Source organism: Sceloporus occidentalis, unplaced genomic scaffold (assembly GCF_023333645.1).
Source record: "Sceloporus occidentalis isolate IW3139 unplaced genomic scaffold, rSceOcc1.0.p SCAF_2, whole genome shotgun sequence".
In the NCBI taxonomy this organism is placed as follows: Eukaryota; Metazoa; Chordata; class Lepidosauria; order Squamata; family Phrynosomatidae; genus Sceloporus; species Sceloporus occidentalis.
The window spans coordinates 253,222,024-253,235,027 of NW_028316982.1; the positions used below are offsets into that span (position 1 = coordinate 253,222,024).

At 39.5% G+C, this 13,004-nt stretch overlaps 1 protein-coding gene across 3 annotated transcripts in view; it reads right to left on the reverse strand.

The window, feature by feature from the left end:
* Positions 1-13,004, reverse strand: part of LOC149320001 (cytoplasmic dynein 2 heavy chain 1-like) — a 261,670-nt gene that overhangs the window by 54,431 nt on the left and 194,235 nt on the right. The window lies entirely within an intron of this gene.

Consider the following 13,004-nt stretch of genomic DNA (forward strand, 5'->3'; position numbering starts at 1 on the left):
TATTATTAAACCACGGGTAATGGGATTTGTTTAGAGAGTTTGAGTGTAGATGGAAGAAGCAGGGTCCTCCACTTTCCCATTTAGTCTCACCTATAGGATAAAGTGAGACTCTGGAGAAAAAGAAAGCTTCAAAGATTAAACAAGAGAACCTTTATGAGTTTCTTTTTTTTAATTTTTATTGATAACAAAACGCCATACAAATAACTTCACACAAACGAGTCAATTCTTAAACCCACCTATCCCTCCCTACTATTAACCTATCTTTAACTTCCTACATTTTCCCTACTTTCTATTCCATCCTAAGTACATACACTTATAATGCACACATATACATTTCTAATACTCACATGTGACTTCTTTCCTATCTAAGTTAACTGTTTACTTTAATGTATCCCTTGTATAGACTTCCTTTAATAATTTTTATAGATTATATATTTCTAATCCAGACATTTTATACTACCAGCCAACTCATTTTTGAATTCATGTATATTCGCTGTCCCCAATGCAAATGCATCACTTTTTGTAAATTATCTTTATGCTAATTTAAAGTTCATACCATTCATAGAAACATAGAATAATTAGTTTTGGTTTACTCTTACTGTTATAAATATATTACCCCATTGCTCCTTCACATATTCATATATTAAATGCCAATCTTCTTTAATTTTAGTTGATGGCTCATTTTTTACTATTTGTGTAAGTTTGTCCATTTCTATTATTTCAATTAATTTCATTATCCATTCGTCTTTACTAGGAGTATCATTTGTTTTCCATTTTTATGCCAATAGTATCCTTGCCATAGCTGCCATATAAAAAAAGCAACTTTCCATACTTTTTTTCAATTTCACTTTCAAAAATTCCCAATAAAAAGCTTTCTAGTCTCAATTCTAAATCAATATGCAGTATATCACAAATTGTTGCCCTTATTTCCTTCTAATAGTTTTTCACTTGTTTGCAATTCCACCAGCAGTGTATGAATGTCCCTACCACATCCCCTCATTTCCAACATTTATTATTTTTATTTTTGTAAATTATAGCTAATCTGTCTGGAGTTAAATACCAACGATAAAACATTTTGTACCAATTTTCCTTTATAGCTTGGGAGGCTGTGTATCTTAATCCTTTGATCCAAACCTGTTCCCACTGGTCCGATTGAATATTATAACCTATATACTTTGCCCACTTGACCTAGTATCCTTTACAATTTCATCTTCCACTTCCAATTCTAGTGATTTACTATCCAAGTTCCCTATCATTTTTTCATTCTCATTGCACAGAGGTTTTCCTAAATCTGATTTACTTCCTTCGGCTCCAAATTCTTTTAGGTTTTCCATTGTTCTTTCACAAATCTGCCTATATGCAAACCACCCCAGGTCAAAACCTATTTTTTCCAGTCGACAATGTCGTTGGAAAATGCTCGTATCTTATATTCAAATGGTTTAACCTTTACCCTTTTTATTAATTCACTATTTTGACCCTAATTATTAATAATTCCATTATTAGCAAGAAAAAAGCAAGGGGGACAGCAGGCAGCCTTGTTTTGTGCCTCTTTCAATAGGAATTGGTTTTGACAAATCTCTGTTAATATTAATTTTTGCTGTTTGATTTTTATAAATTTGCGATATCCATCTTCTATCATTTGAATCTATGTTCATATTTTCCTTAATTTCCAATAAAGCTGCCCAATTAACCAAATCAAACACTTTCTCCATACTCACGAAGATTATCTTCGTGGATATGAGTTTCTTGTACCATGAGTTATTAAAGCCAACTCCATTTACGAATTATGATCTTGGTAAAAAATGAAGACCAATAATTAAATTAAATATTTGTTTCTGATTTTTATAAGTATCATAAAATAGAAGTTCATTTGCATTTTAACCATCTATCATTGTGGTGTAATGGCTTGCATGTTAGACTATTACTCTTGAGATCAGGGTTTTATTTCCTGCTTGGCATGGAAACCCTCTCAGTGACGGGGTTGCCTTAGGGTTGCCATAAGTCAGAAACAACCTGAAGTCACACAACAACAACAACAACAACAACAACCATTACTCTGCATTCTTCTATTTTCCTCCCATTCATTTATGTTATTTATTAAGAATATTTCACACCATAAGCATATGTCCTAAGTTCTTATGGTGATTTCTACCAAGAAATAAAACAGTTTAGAATTTAATAATAATAAACCAGACCACATTTATTTTTTGTCCACATGTTATTTAGGGTAGCTGTTTCTCCCACTAAGATTTTCAGCAGCTTGTAATTCCTGTTTTGCTTGACTGCACAGAAGTTTTGTAATAAGTATATGTTAATCTTTCCACAGGGCAGAACTATTTTGTTATTAAGCACTCAGAATGATACACTTAAAGTCCACTTGTCTCTCCATTTTTGATAATAATAAAAATAATAATAAAAATTTTATTTGTATACCGCCCTTCCATAAGATCAGGGCGGTTTACAGCAGATTAAAATACACAATATTCAAATAAAGCATAGATTTTCTAATCTTGAAAAATGTGTGATGATGCAGTGTTTCATTTTCTTTGTTTGCTTGGTAAATTAATTGCTGTTGTTTGGTTCAGCAAAAGCAAATTAATATAATTTATCAGCACTGCTAGAACATGAAACCTCACTAGTGGTAGTCGGTGGAAGTATTATTTTAACTTTTATAACTGTAGCTATTGATTAATTTTCCAAACATTGTGGAAAATAAGAGATTTGAAAAGAACATTTTCCCTCTGAAAACAAAGTGGAGAAAAGAGCCTGAATGTTACTTTTATAACAGAATATAAAACATTTTGAATTTTAATCAAAGTGTATCACTTTAATGTATATTGGAAATGTTTTGCTCACTCCCAAATTAAAAGGGAAAAATCTAATTCTAATTGAGAGTACAGATGATGATAGGTAGCATGAACACCATAATTCTCTGTGTCTATTCAAATATATGTTCTACCTAATTCAATGGAACTTTTCCCCTAGTAAATGGGATTATGACTGGCAACTAAAACAAAATATCAGAGACAATTTTCCTTTACAGTTTTGTTTTCTAGCACAAACAAATTACATCATAATAAATATAGCATCTTATATACAATATATTACAAGTATTTAAATGGCCATTACTAAACAGCCACCATTGCAACTACAAAGGACAAATTGATAGTCTGGCAAACACTGATGCTTCAGGTGTATTGGACACCATCTTGCCTTTTATAAAAAAATAAATAGTCTACTTCATATACATGCTGGTGATGTAACACTGATAATGCAATTTCTGGCATATAACAACTTCAAGAAGTTATTGATCAAGAGGGCTTTAAACTGAGATATGCTGGAGACAATGTTCTGGAGGGCAGAGTTCATCAAGGGCTGGAGACAATAGCCAAACTGTTACAGAGAGAATAAGGCAAATAGTGCAAGGATCTAACAGTGGGAGGGAAAAAACTTCACATAAGCAGCCTTGATAACAGACAAGAACTCTAGGGCATTGATGTGCATCTCTGCTTCTGAAGGGGACCAGCGACTCTGGATGCAGAGACCTGCCTAATAGGCTCCCCAGCCCGTCATGGAAGCATCTGTGGTGACCATCCTGGAAGGTTCTGGAGGCTGAAATATTCCCTGAGGATATTTTGGCACTGTGAAATATTTGGAGAAGTAACTGTCCATCTTGCATCTGTCCTGAATGGCACCTTTGTCGAGAAGAAAGGAGATCTCTTAGAGAGGAGGGGATGGAGTACAGCAAAAAGCACCAAGAGGTGGAGTACTTGGAAACTCTATGGTGTAATCCAGGTGTACAATGGTGGAGTACCCAGATGTCTGTGGTGATCTGGTGCCAGTTGCTGTAAAAGCGACAAAATTTGGAAAATTGATGAGATGGAAGAGGAGAAGGGTTTGGAGAGATCGGTTGGAATGATGCTGTCATCCACGTAGATCCGTCAAAGGTGGGACTTAGAAGATGAGGACTTTTTCGATGATTGTTGTTGTCCCTGAGGTTAATGTTATCTGTAGGGCCTCTGAGAAGATTGTTGAGAAGAGCCCCTATATTGGGTAGAAGCTGTAGATTGAGATCTGGAAAAGTTATAAGGGGCAGAGCGGGGGGCATCACTGTTATCTACAGTACTGTTGTTTTTGACCCATGACACCCAGCCTCTTGCCAATGAGCCATGCCTTAGCCAGTGTGTTGAGAGACTCATCGATTTTAACTGTAGAAAGCCGTCACCCTCAAAGGGAAGGTCTTCAATGCACTTCTTCTGAGATCACTTTGACTGCACAGTCCACTGAGTGCCTAGCCTCCGTATAGAAGTCAAGGGCAGCCGTCTTTTGTTCTCCCAGCAAGAAGAGGATGAAGGCAGCCATCTTATCCCACAAAAACTTTTGATAGGCACCCATGCAAGCCTGCATGTTACCTACCTTGGCAGATAGGGCAACTGAAGAATAGAAACATTGCCCAAAAACATCAAGGCATCTACCTTCTTTGTCAAGAGGAGCAGAATGTATTTTGCCAGAAAACTTAGAGATAGAACTTAGGAATCCCAGAAAGTTTTGATATGAGCACCAAAACCAAAGGATTAGCCTGAGAAGATGATTTCTCTGCAACAGAAACGGAGTGTTCCCAACAAAAAAGTTTCATGCATTGGGCTCTACTGTGAAGAGTCACATTAGTGAAAGAGTGACAAATATTGCAACGGCTTGTAACATGGCTCTCCCCCAAACAAAAAAAGCATTTAGAAAGTCCATCAGTGAGGGGCACTTTCCTATTACAAGAAACGCAGAGCTTAAGTAAAGAATTGGAGGCAATAAGAGGCCTAGAAGCGAGGCACCCAGCTGAGCGAAAAACACACAAGGACAAAAACCCTAGCTTTAAGCTCTAAAGAGGGCAATGCACAGAACAAGAAGAGAAAATAAAATTTAAAATCAATTCTACTGTACACGAGTGGAGTCAGCTGAGGAACAATCTGAAAGGAGGGTTTCTCTTGCATCAGATGAAAGAGAACTGAAGGAGAAGCTAGATTGGCAGGATTAGGCATGCTTAGTATGTGAGAGTGGGCAGGGCTTCCTATCAATCTGCTCAGTTTTTCAGCTTCTGAATGGACTTTCTGCGCAGGTGCAAACCCCTATTGTGTGAGGCACAGAGACCATGAAAAAGTAATGTAAGGAACTATGATTAGGCAGAAAAAATGAAATGCAGGCATAGGATGGGGGACACTTGGCTTGATAACAGTACATATGAAAGGGATCTAGGATTCCTATTAGGCCACAAGTTGAATATGAATCAACAGTACATAGAGCAGCGGTTCCCAACCTTTGTTGGGCCGCGCCCTCCTTGTGTCTGGAAGTCCCGCTCGGCAGCCCCCCTGATTGGTTGGGAGGCCAGGAAAGGGCGGGACTTCTGGTCACCTACAAGTTCCAGCGATCTTTGTGGCCGGAAGTCCTGCCCCTTCCCGGCCTCCCAACCAATTAGGGAGGCCGCCAGCCAGAAAAAGGGGTGGGACTTCTGGCCGCAAAGGTTGCTGGAAGCCCCAACGCCTCCTCTTCCTCACCCGTCCTCCTCCATGCTGGCCAGGCCCACTCTGGCCTGCCACGGCTGTCATCAGAGGAAGGCGGCGGCCCCAGCCCCGGCCCCGGGCGATCCTGGCACCGGCAGCCATGGAGAAGAGGAGGAGGAGGGAGCCCCATGCCCATGCCCATGCCTGCGCGGTCCTGGCGCCGGTGCCGGCACCCGTGGGGAAGAGGAGGAGGAGAGAGCCCCATCCCCATCGCCGGCACCCACAGGAAAGAGGAGGAGCAGCATGACTTTCATAGACTTCACTCTACTTTCTCAGATGCATTTGGTGAAGTGGAAGCCTGGTACAGACATATATATGCCATTGGTATGTGAGGATTTCAATACAACTTACAAATCTTTTGCGTATGGAAATGAAGTTGCAGGTCCAATTTTAACTATGGTTGTTAGTGCACAAAGACACCGGAAACTGGTCACTGTGTATGGAGATGAACTGGCAGATCCAGTTTTGCAATGGGACTATCCTGTGGTGATAAGAATAGATGGATGTAGGGCACCCCCATGAGGATGGGGTCAGATAATGTTGAAGTTCATGTAGTATGTCAGGAAACCATTGTCTTTGTTCGACCCACTGCTGAGGGACTGTAGCTTGTGGATGCATTCCAGTTCTGTTGTTTCTCTTTCAAATCTACCTTTGTAATTCTTTTGTTCAATGACCACTTTTCTGAGGTCTGAGATGGAATGCCCAGGGATACTGAAATGTTCTGACACTGGTTTTTGTGTATTCCCATTCCTAATATCTGATTTATGTCCATTTATCCTCTGGCACAGAGACCGACCTGTTTGCCCAATGTAGAGTGCTGAAGGGCATTGCTGACACAGTACACAGCATAGATCACATTGGAGGATGAATGTGAAGGCCCCCCCTAATATTGTGGGTGATACCATTAGGTCTTGTGATGACATTTTCTGTGGGCAGAGTTGGCATCTTGGTTTGTGGCAAGGCTTAGTACCTGTGTTGCCATCTGTGGTGTGTGTCGTCCTGTAGGTGAGTACATGTTTGAGGCTTGGAGCCTGTCTGTAAGTGAGTAAAGGTCTGCCACCAAGGGTCCTTGAAAGAGTGGCATTATTGTCCAGAATAGGTTGTAGTTCATTGATGATGTGGCTGAGTGGTCTCAGTTGGGAGATGTATGTGACCGCTAGTGGGGTTCTGTCATTTTCCAAGGGAATCTCCTTCATTGGAGGTTTTTAAGCAATAGCAAGTACATTTCTATACCGCTTATCATTGCATTTAAGCACTCTCTAAGCAGTTTACAATGTGTAAGCTAACTGCCCCCCAAAAGATGGGTATTAATTTTAGCGACCTCAGAAGGATGCAAGCCTGAGTCAAGCTTGAGCCTTTGGCTGGTATTTAACTCACAACCTTGCAGTTTGTGAGTGAGTGGCTGCAGTACAGGCATTTAACCACTATGCCACCAGGGCTCCTCTGTACAGACTGGATGGCCATCTGTTGGGAGTGCCTTGATTGTGTTTTCTTTTATGGCAGGGGGTTGGACTGGATGACTCTTGGGGTCTCTTCCAATTCTATGATTCTATATCACTGGTCTGTTGGGCTCTGTCTCCAAGGCAAATTTCACTTCAGCTGCCTCAAATCTCAGTTATATGCCCTGTGTTCCCTTTTAGCAGCGCTCTAAACTGTTTTTACAGTGTAACGAGGGAGGGAGATACTACACTTAATGGTAGGGCAACCTGTGATATAGTCTAGCCCCAATCCTGCCTGGGAATTGTGCAGAGTAGTTTCAAGAGACTGGAGATGTAAACAATGACTTCCTTCTGATCTTCTCCAAGGCTATAAATAGGGGGTTTGGTTTGAAGCTCTGGAGATCAGAACTAAACAATTTCTCTGATTCATTAAAAACAACAACATATTTTTATAGAGGTAAATGGATATATTATAAATGGATATATTATAGTTGTAAAGAGAGATGAATATTCATCGGTTCTACTAAATGACTTTAAGATTTGCAAGAAAATAAATTCAATATGTTCCTTAAAAGGAAAACAACAACCACAACCGTCAAACAAGACAACAAATCATTTTTAGACAGAACAAAATTGCATTTTATGATTGAAATTCATGAAAGCTAAAGAACAACCAAAAAAGCTTCAAGTGTTTTTATCAGAAAAATCCATATAAAATACTCAGAATATAACCCAATGAACCAAATCCTTTTTTGTAAAATAAATGTTCAGATTCAGATTCCTTTTCATATTGTATAGCATCAATGGGATTAACATGCACACTGATTTGCCATTCAGCAATTGGTTCAGTGGGTCTACTCTTTTGAGGACTAGCAATTGGATTTAAGCCTCAGTTAAATACAAGTTAACGCCTCAATCTCAGTTACCACCATGACAGTCAGTGTGGTGTAGTGATTTAAGTGTTTGAATCAGTGCTCTGTCATGGAAAACTACTTGGCAACCTTGGGCTAGTCATATCCTACCGGCCTAAGAAGAAGGCAACGATACAGCCCCTTTGGCCATGCCTTGACATGAAAACTCAATGATATGTTCGGTTCACCTTAGGGTACTATAAATCTGAAATGGCTTAAAAGCATACAACAACAACAACAACAATCTGCATCTAAACTCTGTGGCTTAAATCAGCTGACCCTCATCTGACTGGCATGGCTTTAAATTAGAAATGCTGGTAAGAAATAAAATCTTAAGCTAACAGAAAATAACTTTTGCTTATTTGCACCCTTATATCAATGCACCTATGCAAATATGATGGGTGTTGTGCAGCTGTGTGCTATGAAAATAAAATAAATGTTACATGTGTAAATCTCATATTTATGCACTCACTGTTCTCTCTTGTGTGACAGCCACAATGTCAGAAGGACCTATTTACTTTTAAACTAACTGCAGTTTGTAATTTCATCTATGTCAAACAAACCATGGTTAAACTATTGTTTGTCCAAAGGTCAACATCAAATTGTGCTTTCTGGTCCTGGGGTTGAGTGGTTTAAAGTAATCATACTTCCATGTTTGGATGAAGCAACAAACAGTGGTTATTATTATTATTATTATTAACCTTTATTTATGAAGCGCTGTAAATTTACACAGCGCTGTACATGCAATCTTTTTAGTTAGACGGTTCCCTGCCCTCGGGCTTACAATCTAAAAAGACATGACACAGAAGGAGAAGGGAGTGGTGGAGGGAAAGGGTAAGAAGTCCAGCAGTTCCTCTCTACCTCCGAGGCCTGGACCAAGGCAGATGGACTGGAGGGAGGGCTTGGCTTCAAAATGGAAGGTTAATCATTTTCCAGGGAAAATACATACTCTCAAGTATACAATACATAGCAATACAGGAAATGGATCGATAAATAGGCAACAAAAGAACATCAGATAGTAAGCGCCAATTATGCAATGCCTGGGAAGGCTTCTCTTAACAGGATGGTTTTCAACTCCGTTTTGAAGCTGGTTAAAGAAGTAATGGCTCTTGCTTGTGGGGAAAGAAGGTTCCAGGAGTGAGGGGCAGCAAGTGAAAAGGGGCGAATCCGAGATGGGGCAGAGGAAATCCTGGGCTGAGACAGGAACCCTTGACTACCAGAACGGAGGGCCCTGGTGAGAAGGTGAGGAGAAAGAAGATCTGATAAGTAAGGAGGGGCCAGTCCCTGGAGGGCTTTGAATGTCGACAGCAGGAGCTTATACTGAATGCGGAAAGGGAGAGGGAGCCAGTGAAGGGATGCCAACACAGGAGAGATGTGGTCAGAGCGGTGGGTGGAAGTGATAATGCATACAGCTGAATGCTGGACAGAGATTAAAGGACGGAGGTGAGAAAGAGGAAGCCCAGCCAGGAGGACGTTACAGTAATCCAGTTCGTGAGATCACTAGGGCATGGACCAGGATCTTGGCAGTAGAGGCGGAGAGATATGGTCGGATTTTGGCAATATTGTACAAAAAGAATCTACAAGCCTTGGCTGTGGTCTGGATCTGAGGGATACACGACAGAGGAATCAAAGATAAAACCAAGACTGCGGGCTTGCTGGACTGGTTGAATGGAAATGTTGTCCACAGAGACAGTTTTATTTTAAAACTGAAGTGGATGCTTGCAATCTCCAGGCAGTGATTCCAGAAAATGGAGGGAAACTGGAAGGAGGGATGACATGCTCTTGAACAGCAGTAACATTAGACACAAAGAATGATGGGAGAAGCTTTTTGCACCCACAAATCTTCCAATGGAAGTCAAAGTATTATATAAGAAATGTACTGCTGAGAAAATCTAAAAATCTTAAACTGAAATTATCAACAATATAAACTAATATAAATGAAAAGATGCTTCAATTTTTAAGACATATGCTTCCCTAACCAAATTACTTTTCAATAGTATCAAATTCATTTTATTCACTGAATTCAGTAACATACTTAACTTAGCCTATATTTAATACTAGTGAAATGCAAAGGAAAAAAAACTCTCTCTTTAAACATGTCTACTGATAGTTTTCTATGGATATAGGCATTAAAATTATTTATGAATGTAGCATTGTATCAAAGGATAAATAAAGCTGAGTCTTCTACACCTTCTGCTGGTTGATCTGTTTAAAATTCTTTTGCAGACATTTAAAAGTATAAAGCCTTTAGTAGATCTGTGTTTGTTTTTCCCTACAAAATTAACCAATAAACTTTTTCCCCTATCTTTTTACCTATCATCATTAGGAAGATAACAACACAGGTACTCTACTGCCATCTATCAGATGTAGTTAGGGCATAAAATATATCACAGAAATGCTATTTCTTCTGTTCATATTATTCTGCTTGAAATGACACTATTTTATCAATTTTTTTCAAAAAGTAGTTTGCATATAGGAACAGCTAGTAATACCTAGATAAGTAGATTTTCAAGAAGTTTCAAAGTTATTGGGGGGTGGGGTGAGAACAGCTCCCCAGTCCCCCCCCCCCCGAAAAGTATCCCGAAATTTTGAGAAAGACTGAATGATATATAAGCTTCTTTACAAATCAATCCCAAACGCTTTTTGTACTGCTTTAGCAACACAGAATGCTTTATTGATAGCTTAGTTAGCATATGAAATTGTAGCACCTCTTATATTTATGGAATTTAACAAATATAAAAGCTTTAATTTTATATAAAATTAAATTTTATATAAGCTAAATTTTTAATATATCTTATACAGGAAAAAAGCTACAAACTGCTGGACCCTATGCTATCTAAGCAAGTGTATCTTAGTTTTTTTAATTATCTGAGACCTAGGAAGCAAAATAAAATCAGAAAACTTTATCATAAACAACACCATATATACTATTTGAGTAGACACAGCGACAATCGTAAGGAATAAGATAACAATCTAGTATCTGAATGTACAGTTTAGCACAGTGTTGAAATGGTATCCTTCTGGAACGCCTGAGGGAGTTGGGTATTGGGGGCACTGCGCTCCAGTGGTTCCGTTCCTACCTCTCGGGCAAATTCCAGATGGTGCAGTTGGGGGACACTTGCTCCTCTAAGAGGGAACTCACATCTGGTGTCCCTCAGGGAGCTATTTTGTCCCCCACTTTCTTTAACATTTACATGAAACCTCTGGGAGAGATCATCCGGAGACACGGGGCGCGGTGTTATCAGTACGCTGATGACACCCAAATATGCTTCTCTGTGTCTCCGACTGATTCAGTGACTAAGGATGGGGTCTCTCCTCTGAACTGCAGTCGGTAATGGGCTGGATGAGGGAAAACAAACTCAGTTTGAATCCAGAGAAAACGGAAGTACTGGTGATAGGTTCCCCAGGCCCGGGGAAGGAAGTTTATCCACCTATTCTGAATGGGGTCACACTTCCCCTGAAGGACAAAGTTCGCAGTTTAGGAGTACTTCTGGACTCATCCCTGCAGTTGACATCTCAAATAGATGCGACGGTCAGAAGTGCTTGCTATCAACTTTGGTTGATACGCCAGCTGAGACCCTACCTGGGCCAAAGGAACCTTGAAACTGTGGTACATGCTCTGGTAACCTCTCGCTTAGATTTCTGTAATGCGCTCTACATGGGGCAACCCTTGTACCAAGCCCAGAAGCTTCAGCTAGTACAAAACATGGCAGCCAGATTGGTCACTGGTGTTTCCAGGTTTGACCATATAACACCTATTCTGAAAGATCTGCACTGGCTGCCTATTCGCTTCCGAGTGCAATACAAGGTGTTGGTTATTACCTATAAAGCCCTACATGGCTTGGGCCCGAGTTACTTGAGGGGCCGCATCTCCCCATATAATCCGCCCCGCACACTCAGAACAACTGGGAAGAACTTGCTAGAAATTCCATCATCTAAGTATGCTACTACATCCCAGAGGGCCTTCTCAGTAGCGGCCCCACAAATCTGGAACAATCTTCCTGAGGAACTCCACCTGATCACCCCCCTAGAAACATTCAAAAAGAGGCTAAAAACTTTCCTCTTCTGTCAAGCCTTCCCCTCTGGAAAATGAAGTTGTGTATTTTGATTCCATCAACCTTCTGCCTCACCCTTTCGAATGATTGTTTTAGATTTGTATATTGTATATTGTGTTATTGGTTTTATCTATTTTATGATGTGTTTGTAACTGGTTTTAAATTTTGTGTACACAGCTTTGATCTTCTGGAAAAGCGGTATAAAAATAAAAAAAATTATTATTATTATTATTATTATTATTATTATGTTAATAGGTGATGGTAATAAAGATGTATAACTAAAATATTTTCTGACTGTGGGAGAATTGTGAGGCTCTCTAGATACTGTTGGACTACATTCCTCGCCATTGGCTACAACTGGATGGAATGCTGGCTGTTGCAGTCCAACAACATCCAGAAGAATGTATGATATCCACCCCTGTTATAAGTAAAGTGAACATTATGAAAAAATAGATAGTTTCAGTACCCTTCTAAAAATATTCATTCTAGTCTTGTACATGTCCAAACTATAATTTATGGCAGTGATTTGCAAGATGAGGTTTTTACTAAGTATCAAAAGTAAAATGTGCAGGCTTTATACTATGTCAAGGAACTGCATCAGCATATTTTTCAAGGGAATTAGGTCTTAAAAGCTTGAATACAAATCACAGGAGACATGCTAGCTTATGCAATTTTAACTTAAGCAAACTAAGAGCAAACCCCTCTGTCACAGTAAAAAAAAAACACCAAACCATTCATTCTGCCAGCTGTGAATATGAATATAATCAACTTTCAAAGTTATGTGCCACTTGTTCCTTTGAAGAGGACATGTACAATATTTTATTACCAATACAATCAGTCAGTCTTTATTTGTATGTAACCATAAGTCATTGCAAAGAATCACCCTCACCCACCACAACTCAAAAAGATGGTAGCAGCACAGAGAGAGGCTGTATACAAACAGCCCAAAATAACACATTTGTACTTTTATTAATTGCAAAAGAGAGAAAGAACCAGTGTGCATCCTACCTCACTACCACCCAACATAAATGGTTTGGGCAACAAGTA